Here is a 13,111-nt window from a genome sequence, read left to right as displayed (position 1 = left end):
TATGATTAGACTGTGGTTATGTGGGAGAATGCCCTCATTCTCATATAAATAGACGTATGTAGGGTTGAAGTGTCCTGACAGCTAAACTAGTACTCAAATGTTCCAGCAACAAACAAACAAACCAACCACACCAGAGTGTTAAAGCAAATGAGGTAAATGTTGACAACCGGGGGATTTAGATAAAGAGTATATAGATATTTTTGCAACTTTTCTATAGGTTTGAAATTTATTCAAAATAAAAACTTGGTTAAAAAAAAAGAAATAATATTAGCAGCACTTATGTAGCCCTTACTTTGTACTATAGATACTCTTCCAAGCACTTTACACAGAGTAATTTATTTAATCTTCACAACACCCTGCACGGTATATTATATTAGCTGCATTTTACACATGAAACAATAGAGGTTCATAGAGGTTAAGTGATTTGACCGAAGTCAACAGTCAGCAAGGAGTAGAGCTGGGATTCCAACTAGAGGCTGTGCAACTTAACCTCTCTGCTCTGCTTTTATTGGGCATATCCTAGTTTCCATAGCCTTCTGAGGGCATGGAAGAGGTTGTCCATCACACCTCAATAACTCCAACACTTTAAAGTTCTTCTTTATATTAACTTGAAATTTATTTCCTGATGGATTTTATCCATTTGTTCTATTTCTACAGTGGGTCCATCCAGAGCAAATCACTCTTCCCTCCACTAGAATGTAAGCTCCACAAGAATTAAGAATCGGTCATGTTCCCTACTGTGTTCCCATGTTGGAAAACTTCCTCCTGGCACACGGCAGGAACTCACTAAACATTTATCGAATGAATGAATGAATGAACAACAGCCTTTCAAATATTTGAGGTCAACTGCTGGAAATTTCCACTCTCTGTTGAAAACCTCCCTAATCCCTTCAATTGTGCCATTAATATTCTAGTCACTGTCATCTAAATAGTTTCAGTTTTTCTAGTGTTAAGGGTTGTTCCCGGAACTGAAAACAGTACTCCAGCGTTCACTGACCACCACCACTTTCTTTGTTTCAGATGATTTCCTTCTTATAATTAAGCCTAAGGAATCACAACAGTTTTTAAAGTGGCATTGTAAACACTACAGAAAAGTTTTACCGGCAAAGACAGTGGACTGAACATACATGTTAACTATTGCTCTGTCCTAGGCTTCACTAAAACAACGGTAAAGGATTTTTTTTTTCTTGCATAAGCCCCTGAGAACAAAGGTAATGAGAGAGAAGGAAATAGTAATAACGTTTTAGAAGCTGGAAAGCAGATAAACAAATGGTAACTGGCTTATCCAACCTAAGAAAGATGAATCTTAAGCCAGCAAGGGGATCAGGTGACACTGAAGAATCCCAAAAGTTTCAGAAATTGGTGACATCAGCAGGAATAAAGACACAGACCTACTGGAGAACGGACTTGAGGACATGGGGAGGGGGAAGGGTGAGCTGTGACAAAGCGAGAGAGAGGCATGGACATATATACACTACCAAACGTAAGGTAGATAGCTAGTGGGAAGCAGCCGCATAGCACAGGGAGATCAGCTCGGTGCTTTGTGACCATCCGGAGGGGTGGGATAGGGAGGGTGGGAGGGAGGGAGACGCAAGAGGGAAGAGATATGGGAACATATGTATATGTTTAACTGATCCACTTTGTTATAAAGCAGAAACTAACACACCATTGTAAAGCAATTATACCCCAATAAAGATGTTAAAAAAAAAAAAAGAATGGACATAAATGTTCAGAATTCAAAAAAAAAAAAAGAAAAGAAAAATTGGTGACATCAGTTACCTCTAGAAGGAGGGCTTAAGGTGCAGAGTGAAAACAGGAGGATTGGTCACAAATCTGTTTAAGACTTGAAATGTCTTTGTAGCCCTCCTTTACACAGCAGAAACCTAAGCGTCTATTCTCCAGAGGAGTAACAGAGAAGGTCTCCAGACAGCGGTTACACCAGATACAGTTTGGGGTAGGGGTACCTTAATGAAAGGAGGACTAAATCGGATTGGAGGAAGATTAAGTAAACGTTTCCATACTGACTGCCAAGACCTATGCCCTCTTCCCCCACTCTGTTTATCTCTATCCTTCAGGTAAGAGTTTGGAAAGTCTTTCCCTGGAGACTCCAACTCGTCCAAGAGGAAAATCTTAGGAAATTGACAATGAGAGGTCCCCAAAGAAATGGCTGACTCCGTAGCATGTAAGCCCCACACATGAGCTCAGAGCCTCCAGTGAGCTTTAAAATTTAAAAAAAAAAAAAAAATTATCATTCACTGTAGCTAAATATACATAAGATAAAATTTTATCATACGAACTATTTTTAAGTGTATAGTTCAGTGGCGTTAAGTACATTCACAAAGTTACGCAATCATTACTACCATCCATCTCCAGAACTTTTTCATCACCCCAAAAGGAAATGTACTCATTAAGCAGTAACTCCTCGTAACCCCCTCCCCTTAGTCCCTGTAAACTCTGTTCTACTTTCTATCTCTATGAATTTGACTATGCTAAGTCCCTCATATAAGTGGAATCATATTATTTAACTTAGCATAATGCCTTCAAGGGTCATCCATGTTGTAGCATGTGTCAGAGTTTCCTTCCTTTCTAGGACTGAATAATATTCCACTGATGGAGCAACACCAGACAGGAAACTATAGAATTAAGGGAAAGCCTTATGTTAACTCATAGCCTAGAGAGATTCCTCTACCTTCCCAAAGCCAGGATGATTTCTAAAACCTCCTTTCACAGCAGCACAGAGAAGCCACCCCAGGTTCTAATCTCTGCAGCAGCAGATGGTTTTGCAAGACCCGACAGTAAAGTAACCTTTGTAAACTGCATTCTATATGGTATATAGATCTATGCAGAAGCACACTGAGACAGCTAGCTAGGGCGACACAAAGACGGCTGATGCAGGTCCTGGACCCTGAAGTCTGAGTTGTGAACAAACACATTAGCAAAGAGAGAGAGAACTCCTTGCTGCTGGGAGCACAGCCTTGATCTGGAACAACCACCCTGGCGTGAACCACCACAGAGCACGAACTGGTGTTCAATACAGGAAATGACCACAGTGAGGTCGGCCATGGTCTGAGGACCCAGACCAAAGTGGAGATGTTTACACTAGTCCCCCTTTATAAAGGGTTTTTCCTGATCCCTATCAAAAGCAATGATGTTCACATGAAAAATCTATAACGGCTGCATCTTTATATTAATTGATGTTCTTCTTTTAAAAATTAATTTAGTAATTTATTTATTTTTGGGCTGCGTTGGGTCTTCCTTGCTGTGTGCGGGCTTTCTCTAGTTGCGGTGAGCAGGGGCTACTCTTCGTTGCGGTGCGTGGGCTTCTCATTGTGGTGGCTTCTCTTGTTGTGGAGCACGGGCTAGAGCGCGCGGGCCTCAATAGATGTGGTGCGTGGGCTCAGTGGTTGTGGCTCGTGGGCTCTAGAGCGCAGGCTCAGTAGTTGTGGTGCACGTGCCCAGCTGCTCCGCAGCATGTAGGATCTTCCCAGACCAGGGCTCGAACCCGTGTACCCTGTGTTGGCAGGCGGATTCTTAACCACTGCGCCACCAGGGAAGCCCCTTCGGCAAGCGCTTTAAACGCAGTCGCACTTGAGACCTGCTCTCCCCACCCTGGACTGCGCCCTGCATCTGCAGCTACACAGGGCTGGGGTGTGGGTGGGGATAGAAGTGAGGCATTACAAAACAGATTTGAAGAAATAAATCATGTAAAATAGGTAACCAACAAGGACCTACTTTATAGCACAGGGAACTATACTCCATATTCTGTAATAACCTATAATGTAAAAGAATCTGAAAAAGAGTGTATATATATATATATATATATATATATATATATATAAAAAACTGAATCACTTTGCTGTACACCTGAAACTACAGTAACACACATTGTAAATCAACTATACTTCAATAAAAGAAGAAAAAAAGAAATAATCATGGCACAAACTGTTTATCTTGAACCGTTTAAATATAATTTAAACATTAGCAATTTAGTATAGTAATTTCCCTGCAACATAGTTCTGGGAGGACCCTAGAACCAAATTCTTGAAATCTTCTCAGAATCAGAGAACTTAAGTTTGCCAGCAGCAACTCATCTTCCAGAAGTATGCTACAATGTTGATTCTCAAACTCCAGCTGTGCATACAGATCCCTCTGAGAGCTTAGTAAACAGACCTCCGGGCCCTCAAACCAGAAGATTGTGATTCGGTAGCTCTGGAGCTGGCGCGAAGACCTTCACTTCTAGCAAGCTCCAAGGTGACATGGATGCCGCTAGCCTGAGGATCACGCTTTAAATAGTACCGTTCTACAGCATTAGAATATATTGTCCAACAAGTTCTCTGAGATGTCTTCATACTTTGCATGAGTTTCTATCCCGTTTTCCTCTTTTACTTCTTTGCAACCTTCTTGTGTTCTTCCTTTTCCTCCCCCTGCCCCCTAAATATGGATATGCTCAAGATTAAAACTTTGCTTCTTATCTCCTTGCCTTTCCTTCCATTATAAGTTCAATAACTGCTCATTGAGAATCGGCTAATTGTTAAGCTGGCTCTAGGCACCGTGTAAGGCAAAACCAGTAAGATCCATGCCCTTTGCTCCCACATTATCTTCTCTGTGAAAATTTCCTCAGAACTTTCTCACAAACATGACCATCTCTTCCTTTGCTTTCCCATAGCTCTTCATTTGTTTCACTCATCTGGCTTTTATTTCATACTTTCTTGTTGGGAATTCCCTGAAACAGTATCCCACATCTTGATTGCAAACAGGATCTAGACTGGGCAAAACTCTCTCAACCTCCAAGTTTGATTGTGTCACCAATCCGTATTTAATCTTCCATTCAAAAGTAAGGTTTAAAAACTATATGAGCCTTGTAATTGATCAGAAAATTGCACCAATCTTTTCAATACAACACCATCTTATACCAATACAAATATACATTGGAGTTACGCAAAATTTCGATTAATATTTGGAGATGTTGCAAGATGACAGGGAAAGTGAAACAAAATTCCACTTCTAAGCATGTTAGTGCAAGGCAAATATTTGCTGCGTTCGCTTTTACCTAATTCAGTTCAATTAACATGTATGGACAAATCACAATATGCAAAATGCCGTTCTACTGTACCTGCATGTGTTTTCTTTTCCCCTCTAGCCTGTGTCAAGCCTCTTCAGTGGGGGCGGGGGGGGGGTACATGTAAATTGGCCTTGCTGCCTCCACCCGGTATTGTGGCCACAATCAATGACAACAGTGCTCATCTCTGTGGATGTGTGTGGTTAAAGAGGATAGAAGTGGGAGCTGGGGAGAATATTTTCACATAATGCTTCGGTAAATATGGAAACCTCTCTGAGCTATCTCTGTCCTGTCCTCCAGACTTCCTTCTCTGTGATATAAAGTGCTCACATAAGCAGTCAGAGCTGTGATGGAAATCCAAGGCTGACCTGATTTACTAAGTCCTCAAATGTTGACCTCTCCTGGGCAAATAAGTAGAGCAGGAGGGCATTTGGATAAGAAAAATAAAGAGGAGCCATGAGCAAACCAGTAGATCTTTGGAATCAAACAATTTAACACAGAATGAATACCAAGCATTTCCTGAGGAAGGAAGGAAGTGTAATTCTGCTTATCCACTAACCTTAGGACCATATCAAATTTAGACTATCCTCATCCCTTTCGCATTGTAGTGGAGACATATCACACTCACATTCAACTTACACACACTCAACCACATGTTTGCAGAAAACAACAGCCACAGCAACCATAGTTCTCACAAGACATGGCCCCAGATGCAGGCCAACTACTTCATCTGCTGCTCAAGAAACAGAGATGTGTTTTAATAATGGAAAAAAAAACACCTGGCTATATTGGCTCCATTGAAAGATGGTATATGATATATGCAAAGCATGCACACTGTTCTTCATGGGTGATTTAGGGGACCTTCTTTTGTGGAAAAACAGCTGATGTCTCAGTGCCCCTGGGGCTTCCATAGGCAGCTGTGGAATTAAGCCAGTGGCTTCAGAAACTGCTCTTCTAGACCACTGGCTGATGAGAGCATGAGGAAGGCTAGGTCTCTATGGAAACCATCTTCCCCTCCCTTTCTATCCTGCACACTCCTCCCTCTTCCCTCTTTTCCATTTCTCCTATCAGAGAACTTTCCTCACTTCACAAGATGGGGCAGTGGAGGTGATGCAGTGAAGGCTTCATTGACAGGGGAAGTTGGTATTGTGCACTTTTGGTGGGAGCTTTCACCCCAGATAAACTGTGTGGACCCCTCAGGGCTCATAAGTCCCAGTGTAATACAATAGCTACTTCTGGCTAAGCAACATCACAGCTTGGTGGTTTCCTAAACATGAGAGACCTTGGGTTGTCCTCACTGTAAATTCAAGCTTGGGACTATTTCTAGGCAGGACACTATTGGAGACTATTTTTATCTATGCCAAATAGTAGCCCTTCTTCTAGCTGAATGATTACCAGGTTTTAAGAGGATAGAAGTTATATTTATTTTTACTATTGTGCAGAATTATGGAGAAAATGTGTAATTAGAAGAAAAATCCAGATCTCCCGAAAGAAAATGGGCGGCGAGGACAAAGTGGGAACTCACGGTACCAGGGCAAGTTGTTAATCCATCAGGGGAGCATTGTGATTGCTCCAGAGAAACGAGGTCACCAGGAAAACCTTTGCTTAGAAACTAAATTAAGAATAAGGTCCCCATTGTTTGTCTTACAGTGGCCAGAGTTCATGAGTGTCTTGCTTTGTCCCCAGGGGCTCTGTTTCTCCACTCTAGGCCAGCTCTGATGAAGAGGAAGCCATATATCTTCTAAGAATATTTCTGCCTTGTGCTTAACTCAGTAACATTAACAGAGGGAAATGAGGTTATGTGAACTTCCCATGGATACTTGGATGGGAGTGACTCAGTTGATACAAAGGATTCCCTGTGAAACACATCCAAATAAATAGAGTCAAGTTGATTCTTGTGATTCCCTTAGGTTTCACCAGCTCAGGAAAGAGGAAAGAATATCCTAAGAGATAGTGACTCCATAACTATATGCAGATGGCCAAAACACATGGTAGGAGATGCTCCCACAAAAATAAAACAGTGTAAAGATCTTCCCCTGCAAATGGATTAGATGTGGAATATTTTAATGATAGAGTCATTTCTGATGCAAATAGCTTCCTCATTGTTCATTTTCCAAATAAAAGGTTATTCTTGTTGGTAGTCAGTGTGTGCTGGTTTCAAAACCTACCTTATGTTTAAAATCTTGCAGAGCAGAAAACTGATAGTAATGAGGAAAATCAACTCTGAGGCAAAATAGTTTAGATTCACTCAGAATTTAGCAAATGTGAAAATGAGTACATTTAAAAAAGAAATCTAGCCATTTAATCCTACAAACAAACTTCTTACAATCCCCCATACACACACACACACACACACACACACACACACACACTCTCTCTCTCTCTCTCTCTCTCTCTCTCTCTCTCTCTCTCTCTCTCTCTCTCTCTCTTATTAGAGTTCTACTTTTCAGGAAGTGTTCATTATAGCCCATAGAAAATATTCAACCTTAACACAGGGAAAAGCAAGTCACTTCCCTCAGCAAGGGATTAGAATAGGATACACATTCGCATTTTTGGACCCAGGGAAGAATCAGTTTTGGTCTCCTCTCTGAAATAGGAGTGAAATTTGAGTGTCTAAGGGGCAAGGTAGAGCCACAGGGGGCGCTAAATTGGAGAGAAAACAAATATCTTTGACATTACTAGGTAGGTTCTATCTGCCTTTGGAATCACCTGAGACACAGAATCCTTGACTACCCTTCTTCAGTTCTCATCCAACCTGTTACCATATTTTTTGTATTTATCTCTTTCCTTTAATTTTTCATTCGTCCCTCAGAGTGATGAGCCAATGCCTTTAAAATAGTAGTTATTCAATAAATATTCCACAGACGAATGGATTTTTCTCATTCACTTCTAGGCTTCCGGTGCTTGTTCAGCTCTATCTCTCAACAGGTATCGGTGTGCAGGAAGTTTAGAAATACCACTACGGCAATTACTACAGGAATTACTTCTCCTGCTTCTTTAACAGCTGGGGCATTATATGCTAGAGTGGGTTACTCAAACCTGAAATTGCTTACCATAAAAAAATCTGACTTGGGATCAAATACAGATGGGAAGAAAGGAAGACTTTGATTTCTAGATTCACCTCAACATCACAGAAACCATATAGGCATCTTCCTCTTCTTTCACTCTTTATTTCATTATCAGTGGCCAGTAAATGTGAAGATAACTAAGGCACAAAAGGAAGGACAATTCTCAAAAAGGCAATTAGAAGTTTTAGACAGAGAAGCATAGCTCTGACACATCTTTCTCGAGAGCGTCTGCTCCCACCTTTCAGAATGCCACCAGCTTTTGTTTTCATCCATAACTTCTATCACCAGGTCCCGGGTTACTAACATAAATTATGGGTAAAGAATTGGTAACAGAAGTTCCATAGCTTCTCTGGATCTGGTAAAATGAAAGGGAACTGTCTTCCTTGATAGAAATGTTCCCACTAACACAAGTAAAGGAACAAAGAAAAAAATTGCCTTGATGCTCGTCCCCCTTGTACTTCCTACTTCCTCACCTGGAAAACAAACTACTGAGAATGTTCACAGAAGGAAGGTTCTGCTCAGCCTTTGGGAGAATGCAGTACCTAATCTGTACTCTGCAATAACTTGAGTTGACAATATCAGCAAATATATTGCACTCAAACAAAATTGCTTCAGGATAGGATAGAAGTGATATCAAGAGATAAGGCTAGGGCACCACACAGTATTCATCTGAGTCCCCATACCTGAAAGTACCAGAGAGCAGAGGGTATTCCAAGCCTGGAAGAAACTAAACTCACTTGATCTATATGTGGTTTTCTACTAGACCAAAATGAGACAGTAGCAAATGTCCAATTACACACTGAATAAACTCCAGAGCATTTCAGAGAAGCTCAAGGCTTCTTCTCAATAGTGATGTTGAGGCACCATTATATCAGCTTTGCAAAGTCAGATCCTTTGGATAAGTCAGATCCTGTGTGATATTTACATAACACACACGTGTTCAAAAGCAACTCTGGGGACTTGTCCACAATCTTCTCAAATGTTCCCAATTCTCTGTTTTTTCTCCTAGAACCCCTTCGTCCTGTTCAACACATGACAACCCACCAAAGAAGAATCTCATAGCCTTCTTAAGTCTTTCCCTTTTTTCTTGATGAAAGAGTCGTTGTCATTATTGAGTCTTCTCTTCTTCCACACAAGACGGTACACAGTATTCGCTGTTCTGGACAAATCATTTTGTAAAGCACTTCACAAGTGTATTCGGATGATGGCTAATATGGGGGTTTTTGAACCATTGGTGAGAGATGAGTTAGGTCTGGTTATCCAGAGACTGCAAGGCTTGTGCCTTTGGCCTTTGCTGTGTGAAGCAGCTGTGCAGCCAGAATGCAGAATGAATCTTTTGGGACCACTGGACCCAGATGTGCTCATCATGAAACTCATCTAAAAAAATCCTTATAAGGTACAAAAGTGGAGGAAAGAAGCCTGACAGACCCAGCCAAGACCTTAACCCTCAGTGTCGATTGCAAAGACAGTTGCATTAACAGGGGGCAGATGCCTTCCGTTCTATTCTTAGTCTTTCAGGTCAAGCTAAGGTATAGTTCAGGGGTCAACAAGCCAGGGCCCCTCGAGCCAAATATGGCCCGTTGTCTGTTTTTATATGCCTGAGTCAAGAATGATTTTTACATTTTTAAATTGTTGGAGGAAAAAATCAAAAGAATCATATTTTGTAGCACATGAAAATGATATCAAATTCACATCTTAGTGTCCACAAGTAGTTCTATTGGAGCAAGATTATACCATATTGACAAAGGCTGCTTTTTCTCTACACAAACAGAGCCGAGTAGTTGCAAGAAACCATATGACCAGCAAAGAAAAAAAAAAATCCCTTACAGAAAAGTTTTCTGACCCCTGATAACGTTCATTCTTAAATTCAACCTCATTCCTTAAATAGATGTGTGAGGACTTGCTCAAATGCGTGGATTCTTTTTTAGAGGATCGCTATGTCATCTACTGGGGAATGAGCCGCTAGTTTTTATCAAATAGAAACTGACATGGGACAAGTGACTTGACCAACCTTGACTATTAGTCAGGGAAACACAAATTAAAACCACGAAAAGATACTGTTTCACACCTACCACTTTGTAAAGAAATTTTAAGTCTGATAACATACTGTGTTGTAAAGGGGCAGCGCAATATGTATCGGCACTGCTGGTGGAATGAAAACTGCCACAACCGTGTTGGAGAGAGCAGCTTGGCGATTCCTAGTAAAATGGAAGATATATTCATAAGATGACCTATGATTCCACTCCCAGGTTTATCCTCTATTCTGAAGAAATTCTAGCACATTCACAAAAGGAAACACATAGAAGGATGTTCTGTGTAGCCTGGTTTATGTGGTTAATGGTTTTCCCCATCCCTTCCAGGCACATGGTAGGCTGTGCTTTCAGCTCCCTTGTGGCTGGGTAGAGCCCTATGTCTGGTTTTGGACATTGGGTTGTGAGCAGAAGCGACACATGTCATGGCTGGAGTGTATATAAGGCCAATGTGAGATGCTTCCAAGTTATAACAATCCATAGAATCAAAGAAGAAATTATAGTGGAAAATAGATAATACTTCAAGTTAAATAATAGTACTCCATATCAGAACTTATCATTATACTCTCAAATACTACATATCAAACCTATAGCCATGCTTAAAATGTAATTTATAGCTTCAAGAGCATATTAGGAAAGAAGAAAAATCTGAAAAAAATCAATAAACTTTGAATCTTAGTTTGGACTCCACTCCTCAGAAGCAGATCGCAAGCCAGTGATTCAAGGGCACACAGTTTACTGGGAATAAATTGGTTTGCCAGGGCTGCCGTAACGAAGTACCCCAGACCAGACGCGTTAAACAAGAGAAACTGATTTCTTCGCAGTCCTGTAAAATGGAAGTCTGAGATCAAGCTGTTGGTGGAATTGATTTCTTCTGAGGCCTCTCTCCTTGGCTTGTAGACGGCCACCTTCTTCCTGTGTCCTCACATGGCCATCTCTCTGTGGCTGTCTGTGCCCTGACCTCCTCTTCTTCCAAGGACAGCAGTCAGATTGAATTAAGGCCCATCCCAATGACCTCACTTTAAACTGATCACTCATTTAAAGGTCCTGTCTCCAAATACAGTCACATTCTGAGGTACTGGGTGTTAAGATTCCAACATATGGATTTTGAGGGGAACACAGTTCAGCCATAACAGGGAGGGCTGGGAAGGTAGAAACACAAATAGAAAGTGAGACAGAGAAGGGAAGGCAGCCAATAAAGGGTATATTATTAAGGCAGCCATCACAACAGGTGACTGGAGCTTGATTAGCAAGGAATACTCTATAAAACTATGTAAAATACGCATCAGAATTATCCTGGCCAAAGGACAAGAAGGTTGGTATATTTACACCCTGACGGCCTGCGGCCTTTGGTTAAAGGTTTCTCCCACGGATGTTAGTTCCCAGGCACTTCTAGTCCACTATTCCACAAAGAGGGTTCAGGCAGCTCAGTGGCAGCCCTCTGACAAAGAATCAGATGTTGGCCCTTGGAACTCAGGCTGGTGTGCATGAGAACGGCAAGGGGGCATATGGGCAGAGCCCCAACAGTGTCTGCTTAGCAGCCCTCTCCAGAAGTTACAAAAAGAGGAGTAAATGAACCCAAAGAGAATGCAATAATTAAAACAAATTCAAATGTATAAATAGATAAATCTACAAAACTATGGATTGGTTCATTAAAATACTAATAAAATTTTAAAATTACTGTTAAGACTTCCAAAATAAACAATGTGAGGAATTTTAAAACAGGACGTCGTTACAGTTCCCACAGACATGAGCTCATTAAGAGAAGAAATAGAAATAAAAGAGAGAGCAAGTAGCAATTCCACACCTACATATATACTCAAAAGAATTGGAAACAGGTACTCAAACCTAATACATGTACATGCATGTTCATAGCAGCAATATTCACAAAAGCCAAAAGGTAGAAACAACCCAAATTTCCATCAACGGTTGAATGGACAAGTTGTGGTATATCCCCACAACAGAATATTATTCAACCATAAAAATGAATGAAGTACTGATATATGCTACAACATGGATGAACCTTGAAAACATTATGCTAAGGGAAAGAAGCCAGACACAAGAGACCATATACTGTGTGATTTCATTTATATGAAATATTCAGAAGAGGTAAATCCGTGGAGACAAAGTAAATTGTTGCTTGCAAGGGCTCAGGGGGAGACGGGAATGGTGAGTGACTGCTTAATGGGTTGAAGGTTTCCTTTTGGGGTGATAAAAGTATTTTGGAACTTGATAGAAATGTGGCTGTACAACCTGTGAAAGTACAAAATAACACTGAATTGATCACTCTGAAATGGTTAAATTAATATGTGAATTTTACTTCAATAAAAAAATTAAGTGAGGGGTAAGGGGGACAGGGATAAATTGGAATATTGGGACTGACACATACACACTACTATATATAAAACAGATAACTAATAAGGACCTACTGTATAGCACAGGGAACTCTACTCAATACTCTGTAATGACCTATATGGGAAAAGGATCTAAAAAAGAGTGGAGATATGTATATGTATAACAGATTCACTTTGCTGTACACCTGAAACTAACACAACATTGTAAATCAACTATACCCCAATAAAATTTTTTTTTAATTTTTAAAAATTAAGAGAGAGCATGAAAAAAGGAGTAGAACGATCTGATTTGAGTATGGAGCACAGACCACATGCCAGATCTACAGTTGCCACACCCTGACAATTTTTAATACTTCGATGATCTCAGCAAGTGTTCCCAGTTGTCCTGTAAGGTGAGGATTACTAATAATATTCATTTTTACAGGGGAGAAGGGAGTTCATGGGAAAGACATGATCCTTTCCCTGGCTTTGTGTCACTTTGTATTTTGCAGAGTTGATCCAGAGTGTCTCTCTTGAGAAGCAGAACCCACAAACATAGATGAGCTTACTTTAAGGCTTGGAGATAGATGTCTCAGCTAAAGGAAGTGGGCCAGGGCAGAG

The 13,111-nt window shown here is 40.7% G+C and overlaps 1 long non-coding RNA gene across 2 annotated transcripts in view; it reads left to right on the top strand.

The window, feature by feature from the left end:
* The window catches only part of LOC132528236 (uncharacterized), a 193,759-nt gene that overhangs the window by 170,161 nt on the left and 10,487 nt on the right, over positions 1-13,111 (top strand). Inside the window, exon 4 of one of the 2 annotated variants that reach the window (XR_009543140.1) lies at positions 9,137-9,270. The exons of the other annotated variant lie outside the window; for it this stretch is intronic. This is a non-coding gene — a long non-coding RNA (uncharacterized LOC132528236). Of the gene's footprint in view, positions 1-9,136; positions 9,271-13,111 lie in introns of those variants that run through there. 2 annotated transcript variants of the gene reach the window in all.

The sequence above is a fragment of the Lagenorhynchus albirostris genome, chromosome 10 (assembly GCF_949774975.1).
Source record: "Lagenorhynchus albirostris chromosome 10, mLagAlb1.1, whole genome shotgun sequence".
Taxonomy (NCBI): domain Eukaryota; kingdom Metazoa; phylum Chordata; class Mammalia; order Artiodactyla; family Delphinidae; genus Lagenorhynchus; species Lagenorhynchus albirostris.
This window is presented reverse-complemented; position numbering and strand designations above follow the sequence as displayed.